This window comes from Hyperoodon ampullatus (assembly GCF_949752795.1).
Source record: "Hyperoodon ampullatus genome assembly, chromosome: 10".
NCBI classification, from domain to species: domain Eukaryota; kingdom Metazoa; phylum Chordata; class Mammalia; order Artiodactyla; family Ziphiidae; genus Hyperoodon; species Hyperoodon ampullatus.
Genome location: NC_136923.1, coordinates 2,334,110 through 2,359,447, shown reverse-complemented (window position 1 = coordinate 2,359,447; position 25,338 = coordinate 2,334,110). Strand labels below are relative to the sequence as shown.

At 47.2% G+C, this 25,338-nt stretch overlaps 1 protein-coding gene across 2 annotated transcripts in view; it reads right to left on the bottom strand.

Moving 5' to 3' along the window:
• The window catches only part of RAB7A (RAB7A, member RAS oncogene family), a 69,636-nt gene that overhangs the window by 19,938 nt on the left and 24,360 nt on the right, over positions 1-25,338 (bottom strand). The window contains exon 1 of one of the 2 annotated variants that reach the window (XM_079712356.1): positions 19,250-19,289. The exons of the other annotated variant lie outside the window; for it this stretch is intronic. The gene's annotated coding sequence lies outside the window, so the exon portion shown is untranslated. Of the gene's footprint in view, positions 1-19,249; positions 19,290-25,338 lie in introns of those variants that run through there. 2 annotated transcript variants of the gene reach the window in all.

Below are 25,338 nucleotides of genomic sequence, written 5' to 3'. Positions count from 1 at the left end.
AATTTCGGCATGTCCAGTGTCACAAAATTCAGCAGCAAAAGGACGAACGGTTCACCACGTGGTGAGAGCCAGAATTAATGTGCTTAAACCTCATCTCCCACAACAGATTCCCACAGGAGTAAAGGTGTAAATGTAAGGACGGCTATGTACGAAGCTGAAAGGAATACATACAAGATTAGCAGGTTTTTCCTGGGTGGTGGGATTCCGAATGATTTCGTTTTCTTTATATTCATGTGAAGAGTGCATTTCTTTTAAACTCAAAAAGCTACTTCCATTTTGGAGGAGTATGTTCACCTGTTGATTTTTCAGGTAAATTTTCTGCTTGCAAGAATATTCCTGTTCGCCATGAGGTGCACCTCAAGGCAGATTTTCCTCTTTGCTCGGTGCCTGTGAACAGTCGGGCTTTTGCAAACAGGACGCCGGCCCGGAGGAAACCCCCAGCTGGCTTCACCAGGACGCTGACGGCTTCAAACTGGCAGAAGCTAAGAGCTATGTTTTTGTACTTAATGTTCTCCAGGACCAAGAATGGGGCACTTGTTTCTAGAAAAGAGCTAAGAAAAAAACAAAACAAAACGAAACCTTGAACACAACCTTTGCCACAAGCAGCAGTGGCTTTAAAACCTTCACTGGCAGCTTCTGCTTTCTGTCACCCATTTCCATCACCACCTTCATGAATTTTCGGAGACTGAAATTACTTTTAAAAATCCTACCAAGTTAGAAATTTCTAAGTGGAAAACCATTCTTCAATGCACAGAGCACTTCCTTTTACACTTTTACAGGAGAAAGGGAAGCAGGCAGAGAGAAGGGAAGGAACTGTATGAGGTCCCTAACCCGTTGCCTGGAAATGAACATTTTAGATAGCATCCATTAATCCAGGAAGCTCTCTAAAAGTCATTCTAGAATAAGATATATTCAGAACACACTTCCTTTCTTCTGCTGTCAAACCAAACTTGATCAGCGTGCTCTGGGGTGCGTTCTTCTAGAACACTCACTATTCCACACGCTGAATCGATTCTTTCCCTCACGTATAGTGTTTCCCGTGGAATGAATCAAAAACCAGAACTTCCCCCCATCAGCTGGAGTTGCCGCTTTCCTCATTGCTGAAGCACAGCAGCCAGCTGGCCATAAAGGCAGACAAAATAAGGAAGCCCCAAGCAGGTAAAAACATCAGGAAAACACCGTTCCCAGCTCTGGGCTAGGCAGGGTCAGTGAGGACAGAAGGGGACTGACAGAGAGGGGTCAGCGGAGGGCGGTGAGGACACAGGGCTGGGGAGGGGAAGAGCAGGGCGCTGGGGGTCGGCGGGCCACCGCCAAGTCTGAGTTCCTGGAGGTAGATCGACTTGGCCTGGTGATCAGAAACACGCTGACTATGCTCAAGTGGAGGTGAGGCTCTATAGGGAGATGCAAGGCCAAGGAGGTGAGAGCAAAGTGTCTGCAAAGCCGTCAAGACAACGGTGTAAAACGCAGGGGATGAAACTGAACGAGGTGTCATCACGTCCAAGGTCACGCAGCAATCAAGTGGCAGAGCTGGAGTTAACAGGTGTGTAAGTCCAGACCCAACACCTGACGGCCCTGCCACTCAGCAGTACCAGCTTCCCCCTGGTTCGCCAGGAACCAGGCACTTAAAAAAGCTCCCTCTGGGGACTGAGGTGCACACATAAGGTTTGGAAAATCACTGACGTGAGGTCAAAAACTGGTGTTCTGGTTTACATGTGTGTCTGATACAAAACTAACGATGGCACGAAATATTTGAACAAGTGCTAAAGGTTCAACAAAGCTGGGACAGTTAAACCAATTGATTTTCTATAGTCCATTAACATTTTTACCTGGTCTGTGTTTCCAAGCTGCCTACCTTTAACAGCTACAGCCTAACCAGACACTTGACTTTTCTGCCCCCATTAAAGTACTGAATTGTACAACATTCAGAAAAGTACAAAAGAATGAAGCAAAGACAAAGGCCAAACACAGTTCCATCTCTTAGAAGCAAGCAATCACTATTAGCATCAGGGTATAAGTCTTTCCAGTTTTCCTTCAAACGGCTGAGATCATACTGTTCATAACTTCGCATCCCATTTTGTTCTATATTAAATATCTTCCCACATTATTAAGGCTGACAATACTTCAGCATATGGATAATCCCACTCCTTTGTTATTAAGTGGTTGCTTTTAGTTATAATGAGATGAACCCATGTATACAATCTGATCAGACTCACAAATGAGTTATTACTCAGCTAAATAGTGTAAGTATTTGAAAGGCCTTTGAAATACGCGGACAACTTAGTTTCCAGAATAACTTTATTTCCACCCATGCCAGCAATGAACTAGTATTTCAATGTCACCGCCCCCAGCTATCATTAGCACAAATCACTGCTAATCAGACAGACAGCTACAAACGAGGGTCAACGGGTCCTATTTGCACTCCTTACATTAGTAGAGTCAAACATTTCCACCACCTGTTTCTCAGTTGTCTGATGGTCTCTGCCTACTTTACCTACTAGAATGTGATTTACTGCACACACGGTCTAAATGTAACATCGCGAAGGAAGCAACACTGAGACACAGACTTCACCAGCTGTAGGCTTCTGAGCAGAATAAAAGTACCATCCTCAACTTTAACCAGCATCCCGCTGCCTTCCAAGAGTCTGCGCTCTGCTTCTGACCATTAGAGAAACCAGCAGTCTTCTTGCTCCCCAAAGTGATGGACTTCAAGGCTCGAGAGAGGGAGGCAAGCAATGTCTGCTGATCAACTTTTGAAGAAGGTTACGTGGAGAGACGGGGAAGGCATCTGAACTCACATAATATTACCGTGTTGGTCGTCAGGCTCAACAGTACTGTCTGTTGTAGGCAGACTCTTTTTTTTTAACTTTCCAAACTGAGGAAGCAGACTAGGACCTAAAGAGTGGAAGGGCACAGCCCATGAAACAGCAAGAAGCAAATTCCAGCTAGTGAACTGCACCCCAGGCCTCCGTGAGGTCGTCTACTTAATCCTCAGGACAAGCCCATAGGGTTGAATTCCCAGTTAACAGATGAGGAAACAGAAGCTCCTAAGTGATCACTGCATTTCTAAAAGTATTCAGACATAAGACTGGAGCCCAGGACTGATTACAAAGGCCTTCATCTCAGCCACTACACTGGGTTGATCACCAAGATCATAAAGGCATTTCATGCTTCAAATAACCTACAGTGTGAGACCATGTGCACAGCCAAAGACGGGGTGAGATGATAACTGAGGCTGAGTCACTGGTGGGAGGCAGGGAGGTTCATAACACTGGTCTCGTTACTTTTGTAACACCTGAGATTTCCTGTAGTAAATGCAATTCACACTTTTTTTTTTTTTTTCTTTTTGAGGTACGCAGGCCTCTCACTGTTGTGGCCTCTCCCGTTGCGGAGCACAGGCTCCGGACGCGCAGGCTCAGCGGCCATGGCTCACAGGCCCAGCCGCTCCGCGGCACGTGGGATCCTCCCAGACCGGGGCACAAACCCGTGTCCCCTGCATCGGCAGGCAGACTCTCAACCACTGCGCCACCAGGGAAGCCCGCAATTCACACTTTTAACACACAAGGAATATCTGGAAGAGAAATCAAGACTTTATACATTTGTTTTCATTAACAAAAATATCTGACGAACTTTTCTGGCAGATGTATCCCCGATTAAGGCTTGGTAATCATCTCTGGCCATCTGTGATAATCAGCCTCTGGTTGCGGCGCAAGCAGGAGTGTTAGTTTTGCCACCGCAGAAATCTGAGGTTAGAATTGTCTAGCAAGGGCTTCCCTGGTGGCGCAGTGGTTGAGGGTCCGCCTGCCGATGCAGGGGACACGGGTTCGTGCCCCGGTCCGGGAGGATCCCACATGCCGCGGAGCGGCTGGGCCCGTGAGCCATGGCCGCTGAGCCTGCGCGTCCGGAGCCTGTGCTCCGCAACGGGAGAGGCCACAACAGTGAGAGGCCCGCGTACCGGAAAAAAAAAAAAAAAAGAAATGTCTAGCAAAAAATTATGTTAGGGTTTTGATAAGAACAGGTAACTTTTTTTTTTTTAAGATTTATTATGTATTTATTTTATTTATTTTTGGCTGCACTGGGTCTTACTGGTGGCACACAGGATCTTTTGCTGTGGCATGTGGGCTCTTTGTTGTGGTGTGAGGACTTCTCTCTAGTTGTGTCATGTGGGTTTTCTCTTCTCTAGTTGTGGCGCGCAGGTTTTCTCTTTTCTCGTTGTGGTGCGCGGGTTTTCTCTTCTCTCGTTGTGGCGCACGGGTTTTCTCTTCTCTTGTTGTGGTGCGCAGGCTCTGTAGTTCGCAGCACGCGGGCTCTAGTTAGGCACAGGAGCTCAGTAGTTGTGGTGCACAGGCTTAGCTGCCCCGTGGCATGTGGGATCTTATTTCCCTGGCCAGGGATCAAACCTGCGTCCCCTGCATTCTAAGGCAGATTCTTTACCACTGGGCCACCAGGGAAGTCCCACAGGTAACTTCTTTTAATATCAGTTTGAGAAAGAAAAAGGTAACACAAATATGAATTTGGATTCCGATCCCAGAGGAGCTTAAGAAGAAAAGAGAAAAGTCAGAATGAGATCAGAATTTTCAGCCAATAATACCACCAAGACAACTTCCATTCCAGTGGCTAAAAGGCACTGTGCAAGGGTTTTAAAGTATCAGGAAACAGCCATAAAATGTTGTAAGGTGAATAAAAAACGTCTCTCACCAGCACCTCCCAGCCAGGAGGTGGAAGGGAGGAAGGAAGTCATGCTGGTTGCAGAAGGGAGGTCTGCTTGATGGGCCTGGGGAACACAGGTCACAAATCCATGCAGGAGGACTAGTTACCCAGAGGCCTGAGCTCAAACAGACCACTCTGATGTATGCAGTAAGCTCCCATCACCACCTGCTTCCCCTGCAAGCTCACTACTGACTGTCTCCAGGCTAATGAGCATTTTAACTGCTCATCTCACCTGGGGAAGCAGGAAGGTTGAGACAACTTAGTGTTGTTAAGGGTGGCCAGCGTGTCCTTGGGGATGAGAGTTGAAGCGTGGCCACTTTAACGACCCAAGGGTTAGCAAATCCAGGAAATATTCTACTACAAGAAAGAGGTAAAAGGACGGGGTGTGACAGACTGGCTTGGGTTAAAAATGAAAATGGCTTCCAAGTTCTAAGCCCAGGGGAGAGGCAAAAGAAAGCATCACTGAATAACATTTTAAAGGCTACAGAACTAAAACTGACGTCATAACTTCGAACAGCAGCAAAAACGTCCCACCAATAAAGGAAGATGGAAACTGGAGATGTTCTGAAACTCCACCATCAGGTGGTGCAGGGACCAAATGCAGGTGCAAGGAAGTGAAGGAGAGAAAAGTGTAGGAGGCCAAAAGCCACTTTTGTGGAATCATTCAGTCATTTCCAGGGCACTCAGGACAGTGCTGGTGTTCTAGGAATGGAGACATGATTAGACTGGAACACAGAACTTAGCAACTGGTCACGACGATCACTACCTCTGAAAGTACAACAGCCATTTAGGCAGTTAGGCGTCCTTTTTACTTGTGACTCGCCTTTGCCTTGTTTGCACCGTTCTCCTCTCCCCTAAGTCATCAGCCTGTCCTAGCACACCTTCTGGGCCCTTCCACTGTCCAGTTCCCAATTTCCCTTCATTCAACACAACTGTTTCAGAATAACCTTAAACCCTTAAATCTTGGTTATAAACCCCCAGGGCACCAGGTTTTGTCTGTGGTGAGCTGTTCCTCACTCCCTTAAGGTCAAATGCCACCTTCACTGAGAAGCTTCCTCTGATCTCCCCAGAGCCCAAGACAGACCCAAGCCTCCCTCCACTGTGTCCGCGACACTCTCCCGTGCTGCCAGGCGAGGATGGGGCTCTACAGGGCCCTCTGGGTGGAAGAGGTCAACCTTCAGGGCATGGCCCTCTGACCACGTGGAAGCCTGCGGGCAGTGCAGGACAGGACGACAGTCACCTGCAAGACCATCTTCACCTCTGCCGCCGTCCTCGAAAGGCTCTCTGCCCTGGACTGCGGTCCTCTAACCGAGCGCCGCTGCCATGCACGGGTGCCGTCTGTCCTGAGACACTGGGGTTATACAGCTTGAAATACGTGGTCTGCAGATAATGCATATCCTGTGTGCTCCAAGTAAGACTTCTACTGTAATGATATTAGCGAACAGGCTGCTGGTCTGAGGTTCCATTTAGAACCACCACCTCCACGCGGGAAACTCAGCCAGAAGATGTTACTAGAAGCCTTCAAAAGGACACTGTGAGGGCCCAAGGGGTAGGGAGAGACACTCTTTCATTACATAGCGCATTAAGGAGGTGACCAACTACTTTAAAACACCACCGTGATTGAGACATATTGAATTAATTTTAAGGGTAATTAACTTAGCTGGGAGAGTCAGGGAAGGATTCCTCCAGGAAGATCTGACTGAATCTGGATCGGAAGCAGGAAAAGCACGCCAAACTTTCCCTGGCAGGAAAACCAGCGCATGCAGCATGCAAAGGCCTTGTGGCAGGGAGAAACAAACACCTGGGGGTTGACGGCCAGATCACAGGGGCCCCAGCAGGCCACGGCGGGGCCCTGAAGCACTGAGCAGCCCCCCCTCTACGATTCTGACACAGCAGTGTTCACGCTGTGGAGCCATCAGCTTGCCTGCCGCGGGGTGGGGGCGGGCGGGCGGGCAGCGTTCAGCAGCGGGAGAGCCCACGGCGCATGTGAAGAGGCTGCGCAACCTCCGGGCAAGGGGGCTGCGCCAGAGCTGTGGGGAGACTGAGGGGAACGGAGGTGCTCCCGGGGCCAAGAAAAGAGGGTCAGCACCACGCGCTGAACTGGACTCAGAAGGCAGGACACGAGGGGCGCGCCGCGAAGCGCCCGGGTTCACACGCAACGCAACCCAAAGCATCCTCGGACAGGGAACCCTGAAAAAGAGCCAGGCGTTCTTTGGAAGGGAATTATGTTCGATTTAGACACATGCTAAGTTTGAAGTGACCCTGACATAAAGAAGAGAAGGTCTTTACTCAATTAAGCATATGGTTTGCTTGGTTAATGCTCAAAACGTCTTTAAGTGGCAAATATATAACTGAGTGGAGGACAGACATGGATCAAAATACAGATGTGATAAAGAATCTGAGTGACAGTTACCTTTCACTGTAGGAAAACCCCACTAAAAGCAGAGATGCTGCCAGTATCTCTGACCAACCTGGAATGGAATCTGCCCGAAGAGGGTGCCCACACCAGGGTCGTAAATGGCTGGGGGCAGTGCGCAGGACATGTGGCATTTCCTGCCTTGCTGAATCAGTCTGTACTCTGCAAAGTTCAAGAGGCACTGCTTTAACTGACTCAAGGATCTGGTAAGGAACAGGCATTCTGAGATTCACATTCACCTACTTCCATGTTATAGTTTACAGGGATTTCCAAGACTATGAAAACCATGAACTCATTTGAATTTCATCATATTCCCTTTTCCTCCAATACTAGAGGGCCTAGGGTCATCTTGCAATCAAATCTATTTTTAAAAGATACAGTTGTACATCTTACATCTTAAGTTTCACTGTTAACTGTGCTGGATTTATGACTTCAGTCTACACCCCTGTGCTAACACGGGGACATCAGCGCTCCCTGGACAGGAGTATGAAGAACAATGCTGGCGGGCCTTGCCTCCTAGAGGCTGCTGCCGGGTGGCAAGAAGACAAACGATACCCAGGGCAGGACAAACATGGACTTCAAGATGAGAGTGGTGTAGAAGAGAGAACCCAGCCGCCAGAAATACCGAACATCTTCCAAAGCAGGACTAAACAGCCGCACACACGATGCCTCAGAAGGAGCATTCAGTCTGTCCAAACTGTCAGGATGCTTTACTGTCTTCAACTCCTCGTAAGCTTCAGAGACAGTCCCAGGAGGCCCAGAGGAAACTGCTAGGGGACTGAGATGATAAAGAGCCGGACGGTGGAGCGTCAGGCCTGGGGCCAAGACGGGCGGGACACGGGAGTACAACGTCACCAAGGTGGGAGGCCTGAGCTGCACACGAAGCCCAAGCACAGCCACCTTGCTGCTCCAGGCAACCTTGCTCCAGGCAACCTTTCGAGGGAGCCGCCTCGTCTCCCATGGCAACACTGCTCCCAACAGGCCTCATCTCCCCGCCAAATGCTCCGTCTCAGGTGCGCCTGCCACTCCCCACGGGGCCCCGCACGTGAGGGCTTGGGGACAACTCGCACGGGGCCCCGCACGGGCCTGGAGAGCACAGCCTTCCCTGGTGGAGACACGGGTCCAGGGGCTGCCCCCGTGAGCGCCTTCTTCTAGGCTCGGCCCACACGGATGATGCTGAGCTTCCGAGCACAAGGCTAGCGCCCATTCACATGAAGACTTTAAGCCTCCTGCCCATCACTCAGCAGGAAAAGCCTGGCTGACCATTCTCACCGGGGCACATTCTCTGGATCCGCCACAGTATTAACTGTCATCTGTGCTCTCGCTTAAAAGATGGAGACATTACTTTCTTGTGTGCAGTGATCTGTGATCCTTTAGCAGTAAAGGTTTAAGGGAGTAGGCAAAAATCTAGACGGATTACACAAGACATAAAGAAATGCCTTGGCAGCTCCGTTTCCTCCCCAGGCCTGGATCATTTTCTTTTAAAAAAATATTTATTTATGGCTACGCCGGGTCTTAGTTGCAGAACGCTCAATCTTCGTTGTGGCATGCGGGATCTTTTTTTTTTTTTTAGTTGCAGCATGCGGACTCTTAGTTGTGGCATGTGGGTTTCTTAGATGCGGCATACGGGATCTACCTCCACGACCAGGGATCAAACCTGGGTCCCCTGCACTGGGAGCGCAGAGTCTTACCTCCTGGACCACCAGGGAAGTCCCAGGCCTGGATCATTTTTGCGGCGAGCCCCGCCTCTCACTAAGGTCTGCCTGGGCCAAGAGGGGACTTGGTGGCCGCTCGCGCACAGCGCTGCTCCGTTAGAGGCCTCCGCAGCCCTCGGTGCTGCTCCTCAGCTCTAGCCCGGGTAGATTATGTCCAACCATCAGGCAGGTAAAAGGAGGCACACAGCAAGCGTCCCCACCCCTCGGGCACCAGCCTCTGCCACAGGGAGAACTGTCCTGGCATTTGCAATGCTTTTCCATTCCGCTCGGGCTCAAATGGCAGCCTCTCCCTAGAACTCAAGATGTACACACACAGAAGAGTAAGGTAACTTGTCCAAGGCCACACAGCTAGTCATCCGGGAGCCAGGATTTTTTTTTTTTTTTTGTATTTATTTATCTATGTATCTGGCTGCGTCGGGTCTTAGTTGTGGCACACGGGATCTTCGTTGCAGCGTGCGGCATCTTTCGTTGTGGTGCGCAGGTTCTAGAGCGCAAGAGCTCAGCAGTTGCGGCGCATGGGCTTAGTTGCTCCGTGGCATGCGGGATCTCAGTTCCCCGACCAGGGATCAAACCCACGTCCCCTGCATTGGAAGGTGGACTCTTAACCACTGGACCACTAGGGAAGTCCCTGGAGCCAGGATTTGAAATGAGGCAGTCTGGCCCCATCGTTCTTCCAACAAGAATCACGGGCTTCTCCAACATTCAAATTTCCACTGTCTAAGTGCAAGGCACCAGGCCAGGTTCTATTTTACAGTTCTGCTCTGACTGTCCCATTCCAATTTGCTTAAGGAACTTGCGATCACAGCCCCACTGAATGATAACCAGAAGCAGGCGCTCCCAAACTCTCAGGGAGACAGATAAATGGTTACACTGAACACCAGGGAGAGAAGGATGCTTAGAAATGGACCAAGCAAGGCAGTTTAAAGGCTACCCCTCCACAGGGGAGGTGCAACAGCCATGGGAAGACTATGGGCTTTGGGTCACAACAATGGGATGAAATCCCATCTCGCACATCCAGCTGTGTGAACTTAAATGTGTTTTCATGTGAAAAATGAGCATCCCCTACAAATGAGATAGTGCAGAGAAAGCTCTATCTGGCTCATTAAATCTGCTCAGTAAGTGGCTATTATGACATGAGGGCTTTTCTCACAGTGAATAAAAACTTACATCTAGTCAATTAGTATTACTTCCCTTTCCAAATCTCACCACTACGGCCTCTCACACTACCTGTTTGACTTTTGCTATGTTCGCCTGTTAACCCACGTAACTGTGTCTGAGGTTCTAGTCACTCATCCAAGACAAATCGCACCTTCACTTACGTGCTTCCTAACACCACACTGTATACCAGCACTGAGGCCCTGCACCGTACATCAGCAAACACTGCAGTGGAGCCATGTCTGGCCTAAGACCTGTCACTGGAGGAAGATCCATGGCCAATGCCACGGAAGAAAGAGCCGAACTGAGCAGCGGGCACTGGGTCACCGGGTGCCGTACAGTTGGATCCCTAACTCTGCTCCTACTGCTGTGCGTTCACTGCACAGGCACTGGCGCCCGAGGGGGTGGCGCACTGCTCCCAAGACCCTGACCCACGTCGATCAGATGACCTCAGACTAAAACATCCCATGTCCTGCAGTCCCTCCTCCATGCTTCAGACTTAAACATGTCCAATCACGTATCCCCATTTTTTTCAGTAACAGTGGTCACTAACCATGACCTAAGGGTAAGCACACCTAGTTCAGTTCAAACACCTGCTGAGGGTCCAGTAAGGGTCAGTTACTGGGTTGGAGGCTGGGGTTTACCTACAGAAAACTACAAACACTTCTTATTTCAAAAGGAGGCCATCATAATTCTCTGTAAGCTGAACAAAGCATTCTGTTTTGTAGCTTTCAAGTGTTAAACTGAAAACTTCAGTGGCCAAATTCAGCTGGCTATTTCACAACTCCTTGCTGGACAAGGGGTTCTATGTGATTCTAAAAACAGTGAGGGGGCTTCCCTGGTGGCGCAGTGGTTAAGAATCCACCTGCCAACGCATGAGACATGGGTTCGAGCCCTGGTCCGGGAAGATCCCACATGCCGCAGAGCAACTGAGCCCGTGCGCCACAACTACTGAAGCCTGCATGCCTAGAGCCCGCAAGCCACAACTACGGAAGCCTGCGCCTAGAGCCCATGCTCCGCAACAAGAGAAGCCACTGCAATGAGAAGCCCGTGCACTGCAATGAAGAGCAGCCCCTGCTCGCCGCAACTAGAGAAAGCCCGCACGCAGCAACGGAGACCCAGTGCAGCCATAAATAAATAAACAGATTGATAGGGGAAAAAAAAACAGTGAGGTCAAGTGTAGAACAAAGCCAAATCACCTTAAACTCAGCCATAATCGGTTCTTAGAAGTCATTTTATCCTGAGCTTTTGTTAGCAGAGACACTTCTTCCGTGGCACCGACACCTCGCCCAGTTCCCGCCTGCACACTCAGTGACCATGAAGTACATCCTGTGCAGTGTTCCACTGTTGAAGGCTGCAGAGGGATTTAGAGACACTCGACACTCCATCACCAGTGCCAACATCTTTTCTCAACTCCTGTCCATGCAACGTGGCTTCCAGATCACTCAACTTCCCGGTTGCCCACCTCTGACTGAATCAGATTCAGTGTACTTCTTAAAATGCCTGCCTCTTTGTAAAAGTACCGTCCATTACTAACACACGGTGATGCCATAAGGATGTGGAGAATTTTACAAACCTCTAAAAACTCACTCAGCTGTGATGTTCTTAACTGCACTCACAGGTACCACCAGCCTCAGCAGTCATTCTAAGTGTTCAGGAAGTGCACTGCCGTTGGGCTAAGCTTCTTGATAATGCCAACCCTTGGTTAGTCCAGGCCACACATTCCCAGCGGGGGTGTTATTAACAATGGTTTGTGGCCCTCTAGAAGCCACAATATAAAAGCAGACAGACACAGTACATCCATGGTATTAAAACTTTACTGGGGTAGGGGAGACAATTAGGGGGAAAAATCTAAAAAGGCCTGTGGAGCAGAAGGGAGGTGTGATAATCAAACGTGGTTGAGAAAGTCCGGGCTAGGCCTGTGCTGTCCTACACAGCAGGCACTAGCCATTTAAATGAAATCAAATACAGCTCCTCAGCCACACCAGCCCCACTTTAAGTGCTCACAAGCCACAGAGCTAGCACCCACCGCACTGGCCAGCGCAGACAGAGAACATTTCCATCCTCACAGTAAGTTTTATGGTATGGTGCTGGTGTAACAACCCTGGAGGATTTCACTAGCATTAGTAGATAGTCCTCAGACATCTCAAATCTCGATTTACGGCCATTAATTACTGATTATCTAGCCCACCTTCTTTCACTCTTGAAAACACAGTAACGATACTCGCTCCTCAAGAGCCAACTTTAGAAAGTATTAGTTAACACGCGAGCTTTTCGTTAGAACACTACAGCTACAGCAAGATCTTGGCTGCATCACAACCACTTCTAAATATTTGGAGCCACCGGTCCTAGCAGCCTACGAGTGTCCAAACACTACCCGAGGTCCTTGGTAACCCACTGAGACCGAGGTTCAGTTAACTGCTTGAAAGCAAACCATACTGTGAACAGCACAGAAGCATCAAGGACCAGACACAGGTCACACTGGTCAACAGGAGCAGCTTGCCTGCGTAAGGTAAAATTACGAAAGTGTCAACCACATCTTGAAATCCTCCTCTGATTAGGTGTGAAAGTCTTCTCCTGACAGTGTAGAGAGTTTCATCAGAGCCTCTTAGCAGCTGGATGCGATTGTAGAAGGTGGTCACACGTATTTTGTTCTCAAGCACCCCTGGAAGAGCCATGGTGACTGAGGTGTCTCACACAGCTAGACTTACACTTCAAAACAGTTTCTTCCTGGCCACTTCCTAATCAAGAAGCCAAAATAAAAAAAAAAATTCCGTCAGGTAAGTGATAATCTGTCTCCACACTGGGCAATTTTTAAAGCTCCAAAACAAGTACAGCAAACAGTGCAGAATGTAATACTCCTGGTCAGGTTAGATGCCAACAAGTTAATGCCACCGCTCACGGGTCCATGTTCCAGAATCTCAGGCAAGGAAGCCCAGGTCACGTGATACAACATGCCACCAAGACAGAGGGAAAGAAGTCAGAGAGGCAGGCTGAGCTCTATCAGATTTAAAGCAAAGGTGTCCTTTACCCTCCTAGGAGAGGAAAGGTGGAAACCAACGGAAGACAGATCCAACCAGAGCCCACAGGAGGGCGAGGTGGAGAGCACCATTAAGCCAGCAGCCTTCCTCCCCAAGTCAACACAGCGGTGGCCAAAGGCCAGGCTACCAACGTGAAGGTTGCATTCGTGCTACCTCTCCTCCCCAGGGCTCCGGCTAGTCTCCAGTCAACAGACCCCAGACAGGACTCTCCCTGCAGGGCAGCCCACCACTGCTCACATGTAACTGAAGACCTAAGAAGGACTCTCAACGGCCGCTGGCTGTCCAGGGTATGCAAGAGCCCTTTAGTTCCAAAGATTGGTTTGTGTCTTCCGAACAGTGAACTTCAATTTCAACTTTTGCACCGTTGCACCACCAAAATCCCTCCACCTCTCCAAAGAATAAGGTCAAAGGAATACAAAACTGTGGCTACACGGCATTTACCTCTCCGACACTGAAGCGCACAGGTGGAGTTACCCCCACGGGAAATGCTAGTTAGAGCAGCAAACTCTTGCCCAAAGTATAAGGGTCTACAGGCTCGAAACCTTGGGTATTGCTTCCAAGTCAGATACTAGGAATACAGGAGTACCAGCAGTCCCATACCTTGTCACAAGGGCCATCATTCTCAGAACAGATACTTGAAGAAGAAACTGTTCCCAAGTACATCAGCTTTAAAATAAAGACCATATTTCATATCATGTCATCAAAGTACATTAAACCTAATATGTAACCACTGGGGCTTCAATTCACAAAGCCTCCCCAGCAAAAACACTTTTTTTTTTTTTGTGGTACGTGGGCCTCTCACTGTTGTGGCCTCTCCCATTGCGGAGCACAGGCTCCGGACGCGCAGGCTCAGTGGCCATGGCTCACGGGCCCAGCCGCTCCGCAGCATGTGGGATCTTCCCGGACCGGGGCACGAACCCGCGTCCCCTGCATCGGCAGGCGGACTCGCAACCACTGCGCCACCAGGGAAGCCCAGCAAAAACATTTTTAAAACAAGTGTTCAAAAATTTTAACACGAAAGGAAAGAAGTAGAGAGAATAGCATTATCAACTCATATGCTGTAAGGAAACTTGCAATTAAAAAGAGTATGGGGGGGCTTCCCTGGTGGACCAGTGGTTAAGACTCTGCGCTCCCAATGCAGGGAGCCCAAGTTCAATCCCTGGTCAGGGAACTAGATCCCGCATGCCGCAACTAAAGATCCCGCGTGCTGCAACTAAGACCCAGCACAGCCAAAAAAAACAAAAACAAAAAAAGTATGGGATGCCTCCAATGGGAAATGATGCACTACTTAGACTCTTGATTCTAGATCACTTCCTTGGGCTATTTCACTCTGGGGTCTCACTGCCCTTGACCAACTGTAGGTTGTAGGAATGATGGGAGAACAAATGGCTCTTATCTACACAAACGAATTCTATCTGGATAAACTTCCACCATGGAAAAGCCAGTTTTGTGTCCATCTGCAGGTTCCCTGCAACATTACCAACTTCCATGTATGTCTGCTCTTTGTTCATTTCATAATTAAATGACAGTCATGATCTTACATTTTCTTGAAAATTATCTTTTAACGGTACCCATCACCTAGAGGCTTCCCTGGTGGTCCAGTGGTTAAGACTCCGTGCTTCCACTGCAGCGGGCACAGGTTCGATCCCTGGTCGGGAAACTAATATCCTGCATTCCGCTCGCCCCCCAGCCCCCCAAAACCAAAAACAACAACAAAAGACCCATCACCTAGACTTAAACAGCCAGCATTTCCAAAAAAGTTTTAAGCATTTTGGTTCATCTTCAGAGGCAAAAACGCCATACTCTGAAGAGCACATGAAGAGCGACAAGATTCCTACTAGTCCACAGCGGTCACACAAAGGCCGGTCAGCACGCTGTGGCTCCAGGGGCACATTCCCAACTCCTTCCCCCCAAGGGGCTCAGACCTGCTCCTCACTCACATGCAGGAGGAACTTGGGGGGTGAGAGACCAACCAAGGGCTTGGGACCTGAAGGCTCTGCTTCAAAGCACGGCTCTGCAACTTACTAGCTGTGCAAGTTGAGGCAAGTCATTTGCTCTCCTGGGGCCTTACACTGAATTCCTAACCCTGTAACAGGCGCGTGTTCCTGAGAAGATACGAGAATGCAGAGGCAGACGAGCCAGAGACCAACGCGTCTCTACTTCTCAAAGTCCCGGAGCTACCGCTGGGTCCTGGTGAAAGTAATCCAGGACAACGTTCTCCAACTCAGTGCGCTGCGGGGCTCCTTGTCCTGTGACGGCTCAATTACAGAACCTATTTTAGTCTCCACCCATCTTCCTGAGATGAGCCCCATGACTTAGGGAATCTTCCACCAAATACAAAACTTAAAAGTAAGATATATCCTTTCTTAACATTTAAAGATACAAGAAACAGCAGCAAGAGTCTAATCAAGAACTAAGCATCTGCAACAAACACACACAGCCCTCAGGGACACCAATAAGCCCCAGCTAGTCCACCTGTGCTGAAGTACAACTCCAAATCACACATCCAAACGTGCATCAACCAATGAACAGAGAACAAACTACAAGTAAGCAAAATAATCTGCGCCCCCAGGACTAAAAAGTCAAAAACGGAGAAGGGATGAGAAATCACGAGACGTCTCACCGTCGCCATGCTGGGCGGGACATGGATTCCCCAGGTTCTCCTGGGAGGCTGCCAGGAACCCTCCACCCAGTCCACGGGAACCAGGAGCAGTGCAGTGATGGCCCTGACCGCACACCAGGCTCCTGCCCGCAGCTTCCCACTTCTCCAGATCCAGTCCCTTTCCAGCGCCCTCGACTCGTCTACCTCGGGCTCTGCCGTGACATGTGTTTAACTGGAATGACCTTCCTCCCCCTCCCCACCATCACTGCTTCTCACACCTACTCACCTATCCTGCCCAACCCAACCCAAATAACACCGGAACACCTTCTAACGTGAAGAAATCTCTAGGTTCTCAGCTGGCCCCTCTACCTATACAGACACAAACGCAAAACGTCACATGAACTCTGATGTGCTGCACTGAAAAAAGGGACTCAACCACTGGCAGCCTCAATACACAGCAAACGTGTGCCCAACTGCATTACCCCAGAGGACAGGATCCAGACCAGGGGTTTAACAAAAGACTTTGGAATCAAGGAAACTGAGTAACCACCAGTTGCTGAATAAAGTAGGATATACCAAGAAGCGCTGGGAAAACACTGTCATGGGAAGCAGAAGACAGGACACTCATCAGGACAGCAAGTGTAAGACTGAACTATATGTATCATATGATTCCTTTCTGCAGTCATGACTTTATAATCAGCTACCAAAAATGTTACAAAGTGTAAATTCTGATGAAAATTATTTCATATAATAATTCCTCACTCTGAAAGCCCATGATTAGAGAAAAACAATTAGTGCATCCTGCCTTTTTAATAGGAATTGTAGGACTTCCCTGGTGGCACAGTGGTTAAGAATCCGCCTGCCAATGCAGGGGACACGGGTTCAAGCCCTGGTCCGGGAAGATCCCACATGCCGTGGAGCAACTAAGCCCATGTGTCACAACTACTGAGCCTGCACTCTAGCGCCTGACAGCCACAAATACTGAGCTCACGCACCTAGAGCCTGTGCTCCGCAACGAGAAGCCTGTGCACCACAATGAAGAGCAGCCCCCGATCGCCGCCAACTAGAGACAGTCCGCGTACGGCAACGAAGACCCAACGCAGCCAAAAATAAATAAATAAAATAAATAAATTTATGGGGGAAAAAAGGAATTGTACAAGTGGAAAAAAGCTTGCCAGTTGACAAGTGGGAAAAAAATTTTAACACATGAATGCCAGTAGAAAGAATACATGATAAAAAAAAAAAGGACCTATTGTATAGTACAGGGAACTATATTCAGTATCTTGTAATAACCTATAATGGAAAACAATCTGAAATAGAATAGACAGATATATATCTGTATCATTTTGCTGTACACATGAAACTAATACAACATTGTAAGTCAACTACTTTAATTTTAAAAAGAGAGCAGGGCTTCCCTGGTGGCGCAGTGGTTGGGAGTCCGCCTGCCGATGCAGGGGACGTGGGTTCGTGCCCTGGTCCGGGGGGATCCCGCATGCCGCAGAGCGGCTGGGTCCGTGGGCCATGGCTGCTGGGCCTGCGCGTCCGGAGCCCGTGCTCCGCAACAGGAGAGGCTGCAGCAGTGAGAGGCCGCAGCAGTGAGAGGCCCACGTACCGCAAAATAAATAAGTAAGTAAGTAAATAAATAAATAAATAAGAGAGTAGAAGGAATACAGAAGGAATGACTGAAATAGAATTTTAAAAAATCATTTTGGACCTTCCCTGGTGGCGCAGTGGTAAAGAATCCGCCTGCCAATGCAGGGGACACGCGTTCGAGCGCTGGTCCGGGAAGATCCCACATCTCGCAGAGCAACTAAGCCCGTGTGCCACAATTACTGAGCCCGTGTGCTGCAACTACTGAGCCTGCGCTCTAGAGCCCATGCTCCATAACAAGAGAAGCCACCACAATGAGAGGCCTGCGCACCGCAACGAAGACCCAATGCAGCCCCAAATAAATAAATTTAAAAAAAAATCATTTTGTAATCCTCAATGAAAACAAGAAAAGTCAGGTCAAGATCATCAGTGATGCTAATACCGTACAGGTGAAGGTAGGTGGAAAACTAAAGATCCACATGGTGCCAAAATACTACCTCGCGGATCACTTAGTAGTCACAAACGTTAGGGAGGAAGAGCAGTAATATGGCAGCAACCATTGTAATACAGTGAGTAAACTCATCTTCACTAACAGTGGGACGATCAGACACTATGAAGTATTCTTGTCAAAAATGTATAACCAGGGCTTTCCTGGTGGCGCAGTGGTTGAGAGTCCGCCTGCCGATGCAGGGGACACGGGTTCGTGCCCCGGTCCGGGAGGATCCCAAATGCCGTGGAGCAGCTGGGCCCGTGAGCCATGCCCGCTGAGCCTGCGCGTCCGGAGCCTGTGCTCCGCAACGGGAGAGGCCACAGCAGTGAGAGGCCCGCGTACCGCAAAAAAAAAAAAAGCTTGTTGGCTTGGCGACTGCAATGAACTTTTTGCCAGTCAGAGTACATATGGCCATTCTCAAATCAGACTAGGTCCCTGAATTGTAAGAAGTACTTGTGAAGCAGAGGTATGGAAAAGATCAGCATAATGATGCTCTGGGGCCTGTCTCTAGGAAGAGTAACTCTATTAACGCCAGATGTACTAGTTAGGGTTCTCCAGAGAAACAGAAACATTAGGATGAAAGAACAGAGCCTAATGGTTCTGTTGACACCATATACAAGCCCACGTTTTACCAGTTACCTTTAAGTGATATTTAAAATCTGTTGTTAAAAATAAACTTCATTGGGCTTCCCTGGTGGCGCAGTGGTTGAGAATCTGCCTGCCGATACAGGGGACGGGTTCGTGCCCCGGTCCGGGAAGATCCCACATGCCGCGGAGTGGCTGGGCCCCTGAGCCATGGCCGCTGAGCCTGCGTGTCCGGAGCCTGTGCTCCGCAACGGGAGAGGCCACAGCAGTGAGAGGCCCGCGTACCACAAAAAAATAATAATAATAAAAAAATAATAAACTTCATTAAGTCAGAAAGAGATAAACAAATACCGTATGCTAACACATATATGTGGAATCTTAAAAAAAAAAAAAAGGTTCTGAAGAACCTAGGGGCAGGACCGGAATAAAGACACAGACATAGAGAATGGACTTGAGGACACGGGGAGGGGGAAGGGTAAGCTGGGACGAAGTGAGAGAGTAGCATTGACATATATACACTACCAAATGTAAAACAGATAGCTAGTGTGAAGCAGCTGTATAGCACAGGGAGATCAGCTCGGTGCTTTGTGACCACCTAGAGGGGTAGGATAGGGAGGGTGGGAGGGAGACACAAGAGGGAGGGGATATGGGGATATATGTATATGTATAGCTGATTCACTTTGTTGTACAGCAACAACTAACACAACACTGTAAAGCAATTATACTCCAAAAAAGATATTAAAAAAAAAAGAATGTATACATAAACGTATCACTGTCAGTTTGCTGTACAGCAGAAATTTACACAAAATTCAACTACAATAAAATTTTTTTGTTTGTAAAAAAAATAAACTTCATATATATGAGATTATGTTTATGTAACTCTGCATGAGATTATATAATACATACATGAGATTTAGTACTTAGATTTAGTAAGGAAGTTCTCACGTGATTATGGAGGCCGAGATGTCCCACGATCTGCAGTTTGAAGGCCTGAGAACCAGGCGAGCTGGTGGTGTCAGATCCAGTCTGAGATGGAAGACCAGAGAAAACCTGCAGACAAAGTGAATTCCCCTCCTCAGCCTCTCTTTCTAGTTGGGCCTCCCAGGATTGGATGAGGGCAGTCTGCTTTGCTCAGTCCACACATTCAACTGTGAATCTCATGCAGAAACACGACAAAGACACCCCCAGAATGATGCTTTAGGCAAATACCTGGGCATCCCTTGCCCGGTCAGGTTGACACACAAAATTAACCATCACACCAGGTAGATGTGAAAACCCAGCAGACTGCAGGGCTCAGGCAAAAGCCCAGCTCCTTAGGCTGAGGAGGAAATGCTAAAGAACAGGATGTCAGAAGTTTCCAAACACTCTGCTTCCATTTCAAAGGTTACTATCCACAGGTTATTACTGAAGTATAGGTTTAAAGGGACTCAAACTGTGCTGGCAAGATTCTGGCAAAACAAAGATCCACATGTCTCAGAAGATCACCGATGCACAGCCTGCTTCGGATAACATTTAGGAATATCACTGCCAAACACTAACTCAAGGTGGAAACACACCAGTACCACGCTGAAAAGGCAAAGGGCCGAACAGTCTGTAAGTAGGTCAGGTTTGTGTGCTTTTGAACAGGTCCAAGCAGTGCTGCTGGACACGCTACAAGGTGGTGACGCGTGGTCGACTTAGGACAGCAGCTTTAGAATAGAGGTTCTCAGTTTCCCTACTGCTGTTTACCAACCTTGACTAACTACAAAATCACATTTCAAGGTCAGAGATCTGTCAGTTAAGATGCTGTTTGGGTTTTATTTGGGAGAAAGAACTTATTTGAAGAGAAGATACTGATCTTAATTTCTGCGTGTGTTAAGAACATCACCCTGTGGTGCAACCATCACAACTACCTATTTCCAGAACTTTTTCATCAGGGCAAACAGAAACTCTATGCAGATTAAGCAATAACTCCCCATTTCCTGCTTCCCCGGCCTGTGGTAACCTCTATTCTACCTTCTGTCTCTGAATTGGCCTTATCTAAATAGCTTTTGTAAGCGGGGTCATACAGTATTTGTCCTTTCCTGTCTAGCTTATCTCACTTGGCATGCTTTCATTTCAAGATTCATCCACACTGCAGCCCACACCAGAACTTCATTCCTTTATATGGTGAATAATACACTGCTGTATCTAGATACCATATTTGACTTATCCATTTACCACTTGATGAGCACACGGGCACTCTCTACCTGTTGACTGTTGTGAATAATTCTGCCGTGAACAATAGTGTACAAGTATCTGTTTGAGATCCTGATTTCAAATCTTGTGGGTATATACACCTAAGTGCCAGGACATACAGTACTTTTGTTTAATCTTCTAAGGAACCACCACACTGCTTTCCACAACTCCAGCACCATATTACATTCCTACCAGCAATACACGAGGGTCCCAATTTCTCTACATCCTCACCAACACACTTTTTGCATTTTTAAAAATAAGAGCCATCATAATCCGTGTTTTGAATTTCCTAACGACTAGTGATGCTGTGTATTTTTTGTGTGTGCATCAGCCATTTCTATATCTTCTTTGGAGAAGTATCTATTTGGGTCCTGAACCCATTTTTTTTTTTTTTTTTTTTTTTGGTACATGGGCCTCTCACTGTTGTGGCCGCTCCCATTGTGGAGCACAGGCTCCGGACGCGCAGGCCCAGCGGCCATGGCTCACGGGCCCAGCTGCTCCGCGGCATGTGGGATCTTCCCGGACCGGGGCACGAACCCGTGTCCCCTGCATCGGCAGGTGGACTGTCAACCACTGCGCCACCAGGAAAGCCCCTGAACCCATTTTTAATCAAACTGCTTGTTTGTTGTTGACTTGTAGGAGCTTTAAATATGTATTCTGAATATTAAACCTTATCAGATGTATGATTTATAAACATCTTCTCCCATTCTGTAGGCTAACTTTTTACTCTCCTAATGCTGTCCTTGGAAACACAAAAGTTTTTAATTGTGATAAAGTCTAATTTACCTTTTTTTTTTCTATTGTTGCCTGTGCCTTTGGTATCATATCCACAAAATCACTGCTGAATCCATCTCTTGAAATATCCCCATTTTCAACTCTTTTTTTTTTTTTTTTTTTTTTGGCCACACCACGTGGCGTGTGGGATCTTAGTTCCCCAACCAGGGATCAAACCCACACCCCATGCAGTGGAAGTATGGAGTCTTAACACCACTGGACCACCACAGAAGTCCCTCAAAGTTTTCTTTGATATTTAATTATAAGACGTGACACCATAAAACTTCTAAAAGAGAACACAGGCAAAACATTCTCTGATGTAAATCATACCAATGTTTTCTTAGGTCAGTCTCCCAAAGCAACAGAAATAAAACCAAAAATAAACAGATGGGACCTAATCAAACTTACAAGCTTTTGGACAACAAAGGAAACCATAAACAAAACAAAAAGACAACCTATGGGAGAAAATATTTGCAAACAAAGCAACTGACAAAGGCTTAATTGCCAAAATATACAAACAGCTCACACTACTCAATAACAAAAAAACAACCCAATCAAAAAATGTGCAAAAGACCTAAACAGACATTTCTCCAAAGAAACACAAGTGGCCAACGGGCACATAAAAAGAGGCTCAACATTGCTAATTATTAGAGAAATGCAAGTCAAAATTACAATGAGGAGGATTTCTCTGGTGGTCCAGTGGCTAAGACTCCGCACTCTCAATGCAGGAGGCCTGGGTCCGATCCCCGGTCAGGGAACTAGATCCCACATGCTGCAACTAAAGGATCCTGCATGCCGCAACTAAAGATCCCACATGCTGCAATTAAAGATCTCACATGCCACAACTAAGACCTGGTGCAGCCAAATTAAAAAATAAAATAAAATAAAATACAATGAGGTACCACCTCACACAGGTCAGAATGGCCATCATTAAAAAGTCTACAAGGTGGGGCTTCCCTGGTGGCTTCCCTGGTGGCGCAGTGGTTGAGAGTCCGCCTGCCGATGCAGGGGACACGGGTTCGTGCCCTGGTCCGGGAAGATCCCACATGACACGGAGTGGCTGGGCCCGTGAGCCATGGCCGCTGAGCCTGCGCATCCAGAGCCTGTGCTCCGCAACGGGAGAGGCCACAACAGTGAGAGGCCCGCGTACCGCAAAAAAAAAAAAAAAAAAAAAGTCTACAAGGGGGACTTCCCTGGTGGCACAGTGATTAAGAATCCACCTGCCAATGCAGGGGACACGGGTTTGATCCGTGGTCTGGGAAGATCCCACATGTCGCAGAGCAACTAAGCCCATGCGCCACAACTACTGAGCCTGTGCTCTAGAGCCCATGAGCCACAACTACTGAGCCCACGTGCCACAACTACTGAAGCCCACGTGCTTACAGCCTGTGCTCTGCAACAAGAGAAGCCTGCACACCTCAACGAAGACCCAGTGCAGGCAAAAAAAAAAAAAAGGCTACAAGGGACTCCCTGGTGACCCAGTGGCTAAGAATCCGCCTTCCAATGCAGGGGACATAGGTTCAATCCCCGGTCGGGGAACTAAGATCCCACGTGCCGTGGGGCAACTAAGCCCACATGCCACAGCTAGAGGGCCTGCATGCCACAACTACTGAGCCTAAGCACTCTGGAGCACACATGCCACAACTAAGATCCTACATGCCGCAACTAAGACCTGACGCATCCATATAATTTTTTTAAAGTGTACAAATAATAAATATTGGACAGGGTGTGAAGAAAAGGGAACCCTCCTACACTGTTAGTGGGAATGTAAGTTGGTGCAACCATTATGGAAAACCGTATGGAGGTTCCTCAGAAAACTAAAAATAGAATTACCATATGATCCAGCAATCCCACTGCTGGGCACATACCCAGACAAAACTTTAATTCAAAAAGATACATTCCCCTATGTTCATCACAGCATTATTTACAATAGCCAAGATCTGGAAACAACCTAAATGTCCATCGACAGATGAATGGATAAAGAAGATGTGGGGTGTGTGTGTGTATCTGTATATATATATACATGTATATGTGTGTACACACACACACACACCCTGGAATATTACTCAGCCATAAAAAGGAATGAAATAATGCCATTTGCAGCAACACAGATGGATCTAGAGATTACCATACTAAGCAAAGTAAGTCAGAAAGACAAATACCATATGATATCACTTACATGTGGAATCTAAAATACAACATGAATGAACATATCTATGAAACAGAAACAGACTCACACACATAGAGAACAGATGTGTGGTTGCCAGGGGGGAGGGGGCGGGGTAGGGATGGATTGGGAGTTTGGGATTAGTAGATGCAAACTAGTATATATAGAATGGATAAACAACAAGGTCTTACTGTATAGCTCAAGGAACTATATTCAATATTCTGTGATACGCCATAATTGAAAATAACATGAAAAAGAATATGCATAACGAAGTCACTTTGCTGTACAACAAATATTAACACAACATGGTAAATCAACTATACTTCAATAAATTTTTTTTTTTTAAAGATTTAGGTCTGGGCTTCCCTGGTGGTACAGTGGTTAAGAATCCACCTGCCAATGCAGGGGACACAGGTTTGAGCCCTGGTCCAGGAAGATCCCACATGCCGCAGAGCAACTAAGCCCGTGCTCCACAACTACTGAGCCTGCACTCTAGAGCCTGTGTGCCACAACTACTGGGCCCGCGCGCCCAGAGCCCGTGCTCTGCAACAAGAGAAGCCACAACAATGAGAAGCCCATGCACTGGGACGAAGAGTAGCCCCCGCTCGCCACAACTAGAGAAAGCCTGAGCCACAGCAACGAAGACCCAAAGCAGCCAAAAATAAATAAATTAGTTAATTATAAAAGAAAAAGAAATGCAGCTGATTTTTGTGTGTTCACTTTGTATCCTGAAACTTTGTTGAACTAGTTTATAAGCTCTTAGCAGGTTTTAGTTTTTTAATTTTTTGGTATGAAATCTTAAGGTACTCCACGTATAATGCCATGTATCTCTTTGCTTTCCAATTGGATGTTTTATTTCTTTTTCTTGCCAAACTGCTCTGGCTAGAACTTCCAGTAGTGTTTGGAATAGAAGGGGTAAAAGTGGGCATCCTTGCCTTGTTCCTGATCTTAGAAGACAAAGTATTAGTCTTTCACCACTGAGTACAACATTCACTGTCGGTTTTTCATACATGGCTTTTATTATGTTGAAATAATTTCCTTCTATTCCCAATGTTTCGTTTTCATTGTGAAATGGTGTTGAATTTTGTCAAGGGCTTTTTCTGCATCAACTGAGATGACATGGTTTTTTTCCCTTTCATTCTGTTAGTGCAGTGTATTCATGCTCGCTGTTTGCTTGTGGAACCATCCTAGCATTCCAGGAATAAATCCCACTTGGTCATGGTATATAATCCTTTTAATATGCTGCTGAATTTGATTTGCTGGTATTTTGTTAAGAGCTTCTGCATCACTGTTCATAAGAGATACTACTCTGTGGTTTTCTCTTTTCTGTAATGTTTGTCTGGCTTTAGTATCAGAGCAATGCTGGCCTCATAGAATGAGTTAAGAAATCTTCCCCCCTCTTCAATTTTCGGGAAGAATTTGAGAAGAACTGGTGTTATCTTTAAATGTCTGTTAGAATTCACCAGTGAAGCCATTAGATCCAGGGCTTTTCTTTGTCAGGAGGTTTATGATAACTGATTCAATCTCCTAGCTTAACAAGTATGATTTTCTATTTTCTATTTAGTTCTGGCAGTTTGTGTGCTTCTAGGAAATTGTCAATTTCATCCAGGCTATCCAATTTGTTGGTGTGCAAGTGTTCCTAAGACTCTCTTATAATCCTTTTTATTCACAGAATGGGTAGTAACATCCCCACTTTCATTTCTGATTTTAGTAATATGAGCCTTTTTAAAATTCTTAGTCAATCTAAAGGGTTTTCTGCGCTAATCTTTGTTAGCATTTATAGTTATAAATTTCCCCCCTAGCACTTCTTTGCTGTGTCCCGTAAGTTTTATTTATTTTTAAAATTTTATTTATTTATTTCGGCCACACTACACAG